General features: G+C 43.0%; 1 protein-coding gene across 13 annotated transcripts in view; it reads right to left on the reverse strand.

Moving 5' to 3' along the window:
• KIAA1217 (KIAA1217 ortholog) overlaps nt 1–12,747 on the reverse strand; it is a 431,120-nt gene that overhangs the window by 369,169 nt on the left and 49,204 nt on the right. The window lies entirely within an intron of this gene.

Genomic DNA, 12,747 nt, shown 5'->3' on the forward strand with positions numbered 1-12,747 from the left:
TTACAATTTACACTGTCAGTGTTGTGCCATAAGCTTTGTCCACAAAAACTGGATGCCTTTATTTTGGTGAAATTAGATTAATTTGGATAAATTCACCCAGTTGAATTTTAAGCAGTGTAAACAAACAAAAAAAACCTAGTAATGAACTTCTTACACAAAAAAGTTCAAGTTTGGATGGTCCTTTTTAATACCACACACAGGGGGTGAGTTCACATGACATAAAATATCAGGGTGGTTTCTTATGCAGGATGGTCCGTCATGTCCGTCAAACTTGTGGCCTTTCAACATGGCATGTTTGGGGTTTTTTTTCCCTTGAAACCACAACGAGAAACAATGATCCGGTCACCCTTCATCAGGGTTTCTCCAGGCATCCAAACCTGGTATTGTGGTTTCCATAGTCCTGGTATGCAGCTACCACACAATCCCCTGTAAAGAGTGGCAACAACAGGCTGCTCCAGCTATCCAGGGTGGGACTGAATTTCAGGACACACTGGGATATGTGCCGACAGCAGGAGGACTGAGCAAGTATGGTGAAAACCATGCTAGCATAGAAACTATTGACAGGCACATCCCACCCGCCCACATACTCCCCCCCCCCATGCACTCTGGAAACCATGCAGTGTTGCTTGTTGTAATGTGTGAACCCAGCCAGAGAATGCTGTTTACTGTGTCTCCTTTCCCTTCTGCTCACTAGAAAGATGTTAGGCAACTCTGCAGCTTCTGCACCACACCTCTGCACTCAGATGCTCTCCAGATGTTTTGGACTACAAGTCCCAGAATTCCTCACCATTGGCCAAAGTAACTGAGACTGATATAAGCTGAAATCTAAAATATCTGGAGGGCACCAGGTTGGGAACAGCTACTTCCACACCTTGGATGAAATGAGGTGGAGGAAGGTTCCATCCTTACCTTCTCTCATCCTCTCAAGGTATCTCTTTGTCCTCTTGACCCTCACTTCCTTTCAAGCCATGGTAGAAAGATGGGTATTAAAGGACAGACCAAAAAAAGACCAGTACGAATAGACTGACTTAAGTAAGCAGCAGCAGCTCAATAGTAGAAAACATGTTTGCATGGAAAATGTCCCCATTCAGCCTTAAGCACTTCCAGTTAAAAGAATGAAGTTCTAGGAGATGGAAAAGACCTGTGCCCACAATCCTAAACAACCACTGCTGGCTAGAATGGACAATATTGGGTTAGACACCCTAACTTGGTTTAAGGCAGCATCTTCTGTTCCCTTTGTCCCTCCATTCCACAATTTAGGGGGCAAGTCAATACATACCTAGAAGCCGAGTTCTGGGAGTTGTCCGACTCTTTTCTGTCTAAACATACAGGTCTGCATCCTTAGAAGCTTAAGGCTGCAATCCCATGCACCATTCTCTGGGAGCAGCTGCCACTGAAATCAGCAGGGCTCACTTCTGTCAGCACAACATTGAAAAGGGCTATAAATTTACAAAAGTATGTCAGTTTAAAACAGACACAGTAGCTTATTCCCAGCTCTCTCAGCCTGAATTTATGATCTTGAGAACTGAATAGAAATTCAGATGCAGGAAGTAATTTTCTTTGAACAAATACCTTAATTTAGTTAATGTACTCAAAATGTATTAACATGTTTGCACTCTGCCCACTACTAATAATCTGATAGGAAAGAATTTCATAAGCAGAAGCTAACTCCCCATATGAAATGATATACACTGCAGTTTTTCTGTTATAGCAGGTAATTCATTCCATATGTTAACCACCATACAAAATGTTTTCCCCCAAAGTAATCACATCCTGCTTTGCTTCTTTAATATTATTATGCATTTGTGGTGATATTTTATTTTTAAAAAGTGAAAGTCATTACCTCCACTGTTTATTTATCTCTGACTGGGTCCAGACTGTTTCTACAAGACATGTAAGCAAGAGCTCTCTTTGACATTCAAAAGTGAAATCCAGGAAATTTTTCTTGGTGCTTCCACAGACACACAGCAAATCATGTTGTTTCATAAGCTATGGTTCTAAATAGTCTTTAAGAAAAGTCTTTCACAACCGAGTGTCTGTTGAGAAGAGAGAATAGAGAAGAGTCTGGCCCAGCTGCATCACAAAAGCCACACATTCTTCATAATCATGCAGTGAAAATACTTAGGATGAAGAAATGATGGCCACAAGAGCCTGTGGTTCACTTTATGGCAATCCAACTGCAGGAAAACCATAATAAATATAAATGCTGCTTTTCCACAGCTTTCTCAAAATTCTATTATTAACATGTTCCACAGGCATGTGTGACTTAAGCAATTCTGGAAACTCCCCCCCCCCCACCTCAAATGCAACTGCCTGGCTAAACTGCTCTAAAAACTCTTATACATCATTACTTTAGAAAACATCATAAAAGTGGGCAGTAATGAAGAAGAAACTTGTCCACCATTATGTTACCTTGCTACAGGCATAACAGGAACCACCTGCCTAGTCTACACATACAACAGAATGGGATTATACCTCCTCGGACTGGGAATACCATTGCCGAATGCTTCCCCACATAAGCAACTCACTACAAGAAGAAAATAAGAACATCAAGCAGAATGGTTTCAGCACAGCACAACCCTTCTGGGCTAGGCTGACTATTTCAAGGAGTCCTGTTACATGGAGCAATGTTTAAAAAATGCATTTGTACTCTGAAGAAGCAGCATCTTGTAGAAGTATCGCCTCATCTCCACTGCACGTCAGGGCAGAAACAAACTCTTTCAGAAGCCATCCCTCTAGCATGCAGTGAGGTCTGCTTGTGCTTGGCCTAGTACTGCACAGGGAGATAAGCCAAGAGGAAGTCCACAATGCTTCTGGAACCCCAGTTGTGTAACTGGCAATTTTCCCCACCAGGAATGGTTGCAGGTTGCGGAAGAGGATACTGGTTGCAGAAGAGGGCGCTGCAAGTGGGCACACCTGATGCTATTCTTGTGACCAACCTTCTTCCCCATGCGCTGCTGCTGAGAACTTGTCTCTGGGCCACTGCAAAGTAGCCCAGAGTTCGAGAAGCCACACCCAGGGAATCCACAAACAGATTATTTGCTCATCCCTAACCAACCCTGTCCTGAAGAGCTAGAGATGGTCCTTATCCACAAAGACTACAATGGTTAACATAAAGGTTCCCCTTACATCCCCAAGCAAGGGTAGTTTCACAGGCAGCATGACCAGCTTTGGATTCCTTTGGATGATAGCACACTTAAGATGTGCTCCAGTACACTTTTTTGATTATTTTATTTTATTTAAAACACTGTTACCTGAGCTTTCCAAAAAGTCCAACGCAGACAAGGAGAAAGAGAATATATAGAGATTTCTCAAAATGCAATTAAATAGCAGTAAATCTTAAACTACCATTATGTAAAAGAAGAAGGGAGCGCATAGCTCAGTGATACAGCAGAAGCTCTGCATGCAGAATGCCCAGATTCAAAACCCAGCATCTCCAGGTAAGGCAGGAAGGAGACCTGGAACACTGGAGAGCCACATCCAGTCCATGCTGACAGCACAAGGCTAAATGAGCCAGCTACTTGTGTTCCTAAAAAACTAAGTAGCAAAACCCAGAAAGAATGACAGTAAAACTCCCATCTGCCAGTGTATGCTAAAACCACTACAAACCAACATCCTTCCCAAAAAGTCCAAGGATACAAGCATGGTGGGAGCAAGTAGCAGACATTCCTGAAAGACAGCATATCTATTATCCAACAGCAAATCCCAGTGGAAGAATGGTCCTGCACCCTCAAAAGGCTTCACCATTTGCCAGTTTACAGCTCCCTTTGCACCTGTTATTTGTAAAATGTTTTCCACTGGGTGGGGAGAGAAGAAAGTGAGCATTGCCTTCTCCAAGGTTTGTCTTTGGAAAACACCATAGTTACCTCCAGCTCTCAGGAGAGTATCTTCTAATGAGTTCTTTCAGAAAATTAATAAGGATTTGGGATTTTGTCTTACTGCCAACATGGCTACCTCCATTTTTGTGCAGTCTGGAGAATACAAAATTTAGCCATTCAGCAGACCAGAAGAATATGATTTTGTGCTACATGACAGTGGTACTTTATATTCCACAAATTCATCTCCAACTTCTGCCAGGTAAAGCTATCGAGCCTAGGTTCCCTTTGCCTTTTTTCCCCTAACACACCACGTAAAATTATCTGTAGCATTGTTAATGTAAAAACTGCCTCATTTCCTCCTACTTTGTTCCAATTACCAAGTCATCTGTGTGTTTTATATAATCTTTTCCAAAATGGGTTTTTATACAATCTTGCCTGTTGATAATGCTTTGTTTGGCATATTTAAGTTGCTAACCTAATATGGATACATTTTTTTCTTACAAAACACCTCTACCTTTGCTTCTTCTTGATGAGAAGAAACAGTCCTGGGCTATTTACTGCCCGACAAAAGGACAGGTTAGCCAGCAGCCATAACAACTTGTAAGGAAGGCCAAGCAGTAAAAAAGTATGTTGCCTGCTAATTTTTATGGGCCTCTTTATGAGACTGCTTATGCATTCTGTTTACTGCATGCAAAAAAAATTACTGATGCAACAAAACTATACTTGGATTCTCTTTTTGTATTGGTGGGGTGGCATGGGAAGAGACACACACGAGAGACAATAGTGAATTTAAATGGGTGACAAAACTGGAGCCACTTACAGTGCCTGATCCAGCACCCTCAAAGGGCCTCTTTCCGCAGGGAGTCTCCCCTCCCACTGCCACTTGCTTCTATTGCTCCTCCTCCTCCTCTTTCTCTTTTTTATATCAAGGGATGCTCTCCCAGCATGGATGCAAAACACAGTTACTAGTGCAGGGGCACAAGCTATGGAATGCAGCAGTTTCCCCTGCATTGTGTCAATGTTAGGAGAAAGAAGGATGGCAGTCTTGGGCAATCGATCCCGCAGACGGTTGGCTGCATTCCAGACAGTTTGTAATCAGAAAGTGAAGCATATTTCAGTGAGATTGGGGCGCATGGGTGAGCACAAGATTCTGGGAGGCGGAGGAAGTGATTACCTCAAGGCCAGGTACTCCGTCAATCCAGGCACTTCCTGGGAACGGTCAAGATGTACAGCCAGTGGGAGGAGTCTCTGAGGACGAGCAATTTTCAGACGCAGGCTAGGTTCCCTTCCCCACATGACATGGTGTCAGCAGAGACAGGAGGCCCAACTGAAAGAGCAGTATGTAGAAGGGAGGGGTGCTCACCTTCAGAAAGCCCCTCTTGAGGGTATGGGGCTCGGGGATTTTCATAAGTAGAGTTCCTGGAGGTAAACACTAGATTGGGTTCAACAAATCATTCTGTGCATGCTCAGAGATCTGTTCTGGGTGATTTGTACTTGGGAGCAATAAAGCAGGTCACAAGGAAACCGATCTGTAGCTGGTGATTGCTCAAAGGAGGAACCTTGGCTCACAACAGTCACAAGGAAATGCAGTTGCAGGAGAAGTAGGAAGAGTTGGAAAAGGGATGAGTGCAGAGGAAATGGCCTTTTAAATTTCCTTCACATTTTCCCCATCCATTAAGTTTATGTGCATAGTTGCTGCTGCAAAGTCTTATTTTTTAAGTAATTGACAGCTTCTCTTTTCCCTCCCCACAAAAAAATATCATGGAATAGGGGATGGGGAGAGAAGGGGGTGCTATGCAGCTGTTTTCTGCCATCCCCTCACACAATGGGGTGAAGCTTGCAGGAAGAGTACCTCTGTTCCTCTCCAGCCAAAAACATTTCCTGAAAGAACACATGGGGATCCCCACTGAAGCCAATGCAATTTACTTCTCAATAAGTATCTCGAAAGACAAGCATTGCCCCGTTTTTTCAGCTAGTTGTTTTTTAAGGTAAGAGGACAAAGGAGACAACCAAAAAGACAAGAAAGCCACTGCAGGTTTTGTTGTTTCAAAGGACAAGAGGAGAGAGGGGAGGGGAGGGGAGGGGAGGGAGCACTGCATTTACTCTCCAGTTCACTGGGTGAGAGAAAGAGAGAAGTCATGGCAGGGCCTCAAGGAAGAGAGGAAACTAAGGGAAAGCTGGTGGGCTTCTCTCTTGCCAAGGCTGCCCACAGGCTCAATGAGGAGCTGCCTTCTTCACCCAGCCCTTGAAGCCAAGTGAGAGCTTTGTGCTGGTCACAGATGCACAGCTGCATATCAGCAAATATTGCTTTTTAAAAAGGAAGACCCTAGAGAGGACACGTTTTCATGCAGAGGCCCTCCGCTTCAGCTCACCAGCCTACTGAGGCCACCGCTCCTTCCTCTCCAAGACACCACAGCCAAGTTCAGCACACACTGGAGTATGTACTTTGGGGGACACACAGCATATGAGAGCTGGTGGGGGTGAGAGTCCTGGATTGGAGACCTGGGAGATCCAGGTTCTAGTCCCCAACTCAGCCTTGAAGCTCACTGGGTGACTTTGGGCCAGTCACTCTCTCTCAGCCTAACATAACTCAGGGTTATTGTGAGGATAAAATGGAATGGAGGAGGACTCTGTGAGCCACCCTGGGTTCCTTGCAAGAGCATAAATGGTGCGATATAAATGCAGTGTGCTGCTAATAATATAAAAATATTGTAATATGACTTGCCTGAAGAAATCTGGGGTCTAATGCAGAAATGGTGCAAGAAAGCCCGTGAGAAGTAATAATTGCTGACCTGCCAGTAATAATCCCAACATAGCTCCCCACAAGAAGTAATGTACATTGCTGAGCTGCAATGGTGCTAAGGAAGAGCAAATCCAGGAAGCTCTTGGAAATGAACTGCGGCTGGACTGTGGGACCTCAGAAAGTGCCTGACTGCCCATCCTTGATGGTGGACCTGGCCAGCTCTAAAACATTCCCAAATGCACTTTACTACGGAACAAATACTACTCACTTCAACAATGACTTAGCACTGTTTGGGATTGCAACCTCAAGCATGAAACCACAAGCTGGTGTGTAACATTTTTGCTATCAACCTCAGCAAGTGAAACAGACATTTAATCCAGCTTTATCAAAAAGTAACAGACTTGAAGAAGTTTAAAACATAGTAGAATTAGGCTTGCTTTTTAGTGTGTTATGCCAAGATATTTTTTTAAGGCAAATTAAAGTTGACTCTTATACTGCAGCCAAGTTTGGTCAATTCATTCAAATACAATTTTCACCTGCATATATATTCTTGGAGAAAATTCACAGTAAATCAACAAGAAACATGCATTTTGGTACATACCTCAGAACTGTGAAAAAGATGGCATTATTTGAAATGCACATTCACTATAAAATTAGTTTTGAACTAGCTGTTTTACAATTTAATTAATGTTATTTTTAAAATAGTTACCTTACCCAGAAACTTTGTCTCCCCCTGTCAATAAGTACACACCTCCTTTTCTTGAAAACATACAAGCCTATGTTCAAATACTCTTAAGGTTTCCTTAGCATTCTCCCACAGAGCCTGTTAAAAATAATTTGCAATGGCTCATCTACAGGTTAAATTCCTTCAACTTCATCAAGTTTCCCCGATCTTTTCCTCAAGACAGCTGCTCATTATGGCACTAGTGGTAGGAACACAAAATCATTTATTTGTTTTAATCTCAGGACCTCTTGACAAGTTACTAAATTGTGAAACTAAAGCTACATGCACTCCTGTTGGTGGCACCATACTTTCACTATCATAACCAGTAGAACCACCTGTTGATTGTTCAACTCATGTCTTGCTATGATCTGCTTCAGGCAAATTGAGAGCCAGTGTGGTGTAGTGGTTAAGAGCACGGGACTGGGACTCAGGTGATCTGGGTTCTAATCCCCATTCAGCCACGGAGCCAACTGGTGCCTTTGGGCCATTCACAGCCTCTCTGCCCAACCTACCTCACAGGGTGGTTGTTGTGGGGGTAAGAATGAGAGCAGCAGCAGGAGACTCATGTATGTTGCTTTGAGTCTGTATGAGAAAGAAGCAGGATATAAATCTATAAACAATAAATAAATAAAATGGTCATCTTAGACTAAGAGGGAAGAGAGCTGCTCTAGATTTATGCTTGGTCAACCACATGGATGAAAGTGGACTTTCCCACTCTTCCTCCAGCACCTGAAAATGCCAAAGAGAGCCGGGGGGCTGTGAGACGTGGTGAGCTGTTGGGTTCACTTCCATGTCTTCTTGCAAAGGATCCCCTTCCCTTGTAGAAAGCCCCCTTCTTCTTTCAGAAGGCAGATCCGGGGATCCAGCCCAGGAGCAGGAACTTGTCTCTTACTTCGTGTGGCATGAGGTGAAGGACAACTGTCAAAGGCTGCATAAAACATCACCAGTCAGTGGGACTTATTCCCAGAAAAGCATGCAGATGACGGCACCACAAGGCCACACTATTAAGCCCCCATGAACAGAGCATAAGCAAACATGGGACTGGGCTGAAGGGCCAGGTGGCCACAGGTCTTGGCTTGGATACTTAGGTCAAAATCTCCGGAACACTGGTCCTCCACGTTCTATGTGTGGATGGGGCCATGTGCTCTCTCTGCTCGCAACAGCTGGCTCAGTCCGTGACCTGGTCTGCAGAAGCCTCGCAGCCCCATCGTGGCTTATCAGCCACAGGGGGACTGTAGTGCTCACTGGGGATAAACTGCAGATTCAGGGTCTGCTACCGTGACTCCTTGTATCATTCAAACCCTGTGAGGATGGCTTGTTAAGGTGGCCACAAAATCACCCCACAATTCTACAGCAAGAAGTTCATGGTTTCTAGGTGGTTTGTTTGTGCCCCAGGAAGCCATTCTTACCAGGAGAAGGTATACCCCACTTACATAGTTGTTGCACACATTCAGAAGAAATGAACCACCTGTGCATACTCTGTGGTTGTGCAATGCAGACTACTGTGCAAACCAGGCGAGATTCTCCAGTCCAGAAGTTAAGATATGGTCACCAAGAATTTCCAGAGGCTTTTAAGGAAACTTTTCACAAAATTAGGCATGATTTCTCATAGGAATTACAAGCGCAGAACATGACATTTTGCTCCAGTTAAAATAATCTCTTATTACCATCTGACCTCATCTAGCTTTAATACAAATGATGGATACAAGAGACTCTGCTCATCTGTCCACTTTTAGAAGCCCGGCAGTACAGAGTTTTATGTTCTTTGATAAAAGGCCAAGTTAATTCCAAGCATCGGAGAGAAAATTAGTTTCCTGCATGTAACATTTGAGAAATACAAGGCAGGCGTTCAATACATAGAAACCCTTAAGGATAAAATCCCTTTTTTCAGGCTGACCAGAGGCTTGATTGCCTACCCAACCTGCACTATGTAAGAACTTCTACATGAATGGGCAGGAAGGTCAGATGGGACCACTCAAGTCATCTGGTTTAATCTCCTGCATAACCCAAGCTCAGGAATCTCATGTAGAATTACAAAATAATTGCCAAAAGGGGTATTGGAACAAGCAAGAGAAAAACCAAGAGCCTTACAAATGGTGTTATGTTCCAAGACAGTAAAACTGAAATTCTGCACACAGTTGGATTGTTCAAATCCCATAATTTCAATAGGGCTTTGATAGCATTCTATGCACAAGCCTACAGCCCCCAAAGCATAAGTATGCTACAGATTTGCTGCTTATGGACAATTTGCATTAGTAGCTGGACTGTTAATTTATAATTATGTAGATTGGGGGGGGTTATGTGTTATGGCTTAGCAGAGAAACCTGGAGGCCAAGGGATCCAGGTGATGTCCAGGCAGCTCTTGGGAGGTTTCCAACTGATATGGCTGGCAGTCCTGTTGAACCCCTGGTCGATCCCTAGAATTCAGAGGTGACCTGGCTAGTGGAGATGATTGCTCCTGAATTCTCTCTCTGCAGTAGAGCTTACATGCTTCTGTGGTATAGTCCAGAATTGAGAGCAATGAAACAAAACAGGAGACAGCTTGCGTGCAAATAGAGGAAACTTCCCAGTAGATACAATCAAGCCCTGGTATGTGCTCACCTGCCTCTTGCTCTGGCCAGACTATGGTGGCAAGAAGATCAGGTGCCACTCCTCACATGGTCAATAGCTTTCTGCCTGTCAAGCAAGTCAGGGGCGGCAATAATGAGACAGAGGAGGAAGAGCAATAGCAACTAGTCACACTGGTGGCAAGGAGGTAGACTCACTGGAAGAGGGGGCAACAAGAGGGTCTTAACCAAGCACCCATAGAACCTGGGTTCCGACTGCTTCAAAGATAAAAGTGTCCCTATGGCTAAACACTGCACAAATGGGTGATGCCAGCATCTAAGAGAGCTCATGAGGACAGGGGAACAGAAAACAGAGACTGAACAGTACTTTAAAATGTACCTCTAAAGAATTATAAGCAGGGAGAAGTAAGGACAACTGGAGGGAAGCAGCTCCAGGTGAGGGGAGGCAGTGAGAAAAAGAACAACAAAGGAAAGAAGAGTAAACAGGTAAGGGGAGCAAAAGAAAACTGACATTTTAAAAAAGTGATACCTTAAACTGAATTTCATAAAGGAAATGAATGCCTGTGATAAGACTGTCACACTTCAAGAAGCATCAGCTAAATAAAGTTAACAAGGAAAAGCTCATGAAAGATGAGACTGAGGCAAATCAGAGAGAGAGAATTACAGTGGTGGAGCTTACTTCAGAGTATGCAGGTATAAGATTACACCATAAACCCAGTATCTTTTCATTATAAGACTGCAATGGCGACATGAATAAGATATTGGGGGAAGGGGTGAAGAAAGGCATCACAGTGGTGTGTGCTCCATATTCTGTATGATTTATGTCTGGACATCAGGAGACAAGACAGAGAGGAAAACTTCATCATAAATGTGAATGTAAAAACACCTCAGAGTAGAAAGGATCTTTTCAGTAGACAGGAAAAAAGGGGTTTTTCAATATTTAAAATAATAGCTGTGATGCACAGCGCTTAGTATATAAGAAATGATAGCTGCTGGTATAAATTTTAAATTTGGACATTCTTCATTCCTTGCCAAACTGTATGTGTTGCAAGGATAGAAGTTTCTATGCCTAGCAGTGTGTTTTATTTCAACCTAATGGTGTTATTGTAGCCAATTTAGAAATCCATTTGCATCTGCATTTCTCCTGCAGAGAGAGTAGCAAACTGGCAGAATAGATATTGCACCAATCACATACATGGCCTTAAGCTATTGCTAGAAACCAAATCACTAGGTATGCACCAAGCTGTTCACAGCAGAACAGAAGAAAATATACATACAAAAAATATCCTCTGTGTGTAGTAAATCATGTCCATCCATCATGACCTCCAAACAATTGGATGTGCAAAGTCAACATTATTCTGCAAGTAATCCAGTCTGAACAAGCCAGGAAGCATCAGTTCTTGAATTCAAAAATAGATTTAGCTAGTAAAGAAGGGATGAGCAGAATGTAGGTCTCCAGTTAATGTATACTTCAACTCCCAGCTTTCCTAGGCACTGGCTATGCTGATAGGGGCTTCTAGGAATTGAAGTCCCAAACATCTGGAGATCTACCTTTGGTCATCCCTCTAACAACAACATCCAGCTGCCACAGTTGGTACTGATTGGTAAAGGCTGTACTAAAGCAACAGATGATTTACCTTTATTTGGTGCTCCAGCTCAGATTGAGTAGTTTCAGAACAAAAGAAGGAAAAGGGGAACTGGAACAAATGAAATTCCAATGAGACTTTTGGCTTCTTATAGCCATTGCTGGAGTTATCTACTGTAGGAACAATCAACTCTGCACAGTGGATGCCATTACTTTCAAAGCTATCCATACTTGTTCAGCACACAGACCTAAGAACCTTAGATGTTGTGTAATATTGCATTGGGATTGCTCTTTTTACATATGCTTTACTGAAAACTGAATTGCATTTATTTGTGAAACAATGTGATACATGAGATCTAAACAACCATTAACAGAAGGAAACTACTTACAAGTATTGTTCTCCAAAAACCTGAGCAAGAATTTATTTAAGCGGCCAGGTGTCCTCTTTTACATAGGACAGTCCAGTATTTGAAAGGATATCAAAAGACCATCTTCCATCTGGGGGCATCTCCTATTTGAAGGACTGATAAAAAAAGAGCACAAGGAGTGACAGCAGCTGGTGACAACAGTGGTGAGAAAACAGAATTATTAAGGGCGGCATCTCACTAAAGGCCTTGCTGAAAGGTCCTTAAAAACCTGCTACATCATAGACTAGATGTTCTTGCTTTAAACATCTTTCATTTAGCTTAACTCTGTTCAGGAAAAATAAACTGAAGCTATGGTTTTGATAGAAACAATTGAGTTAATAGTTTCTTCTCGCATACATTTAAAATGAGCACACATTCTTGGAAATGCCGTGATACTGTTTTCACATCTGTCCTTGTAAACATAGCTGGTTTTCCCATTCTAGTATTTTGCAGAGAGAATTCACACTGAATTTTGTAAAATTCCTACTATTTCCTCTTTCCTTACACTGTTTTTAAGAGTAGCCCAACATCACCATAGGTGTTTCATAATTTGGTATTTCAATTCTATTTGTGCTGGTTTGTACAGCACAACAACAACCAGGAATGGGGCACTCCTGGGTGGTTTACAAAGCAGATGTGAAAAGCTCATGGGAGCAGGTTCACTCACTTGCACAGGGCCATGCCTGACTATGGGTTGTTCAATGTATAGTAAGCTGTTGCATGTGAACCAGGTCACTATATTCAACACATAAGAGACAGCTGATACTCACCTTCACTTTTTCTTTTTTAACCTCAGTCTAAGTGCCAGGCCCTCAGTCCAAACCAGGACCACAATGGATAGGTAGGGAAGGCCTAACCCTTCCAACCCAGGCACTCCCCAAAACCCCTTGTGGGTGCTAAAAA

This window comes from Varanus komodoensis, unplaced genomic scaffold, assembly GCF_004798865.1.
Source record: "Varanus komodoensis strain SLA01 unplaced genomic scaffold, ASM479886v1 scaffold15, whole genome shotgun sequence".
Lineage (NCBI taxonomy): Eukaryota > Metazoa > Chordata > Lepidosauria > Squamata > Varanidae > Varanus > Varanus komodoensis.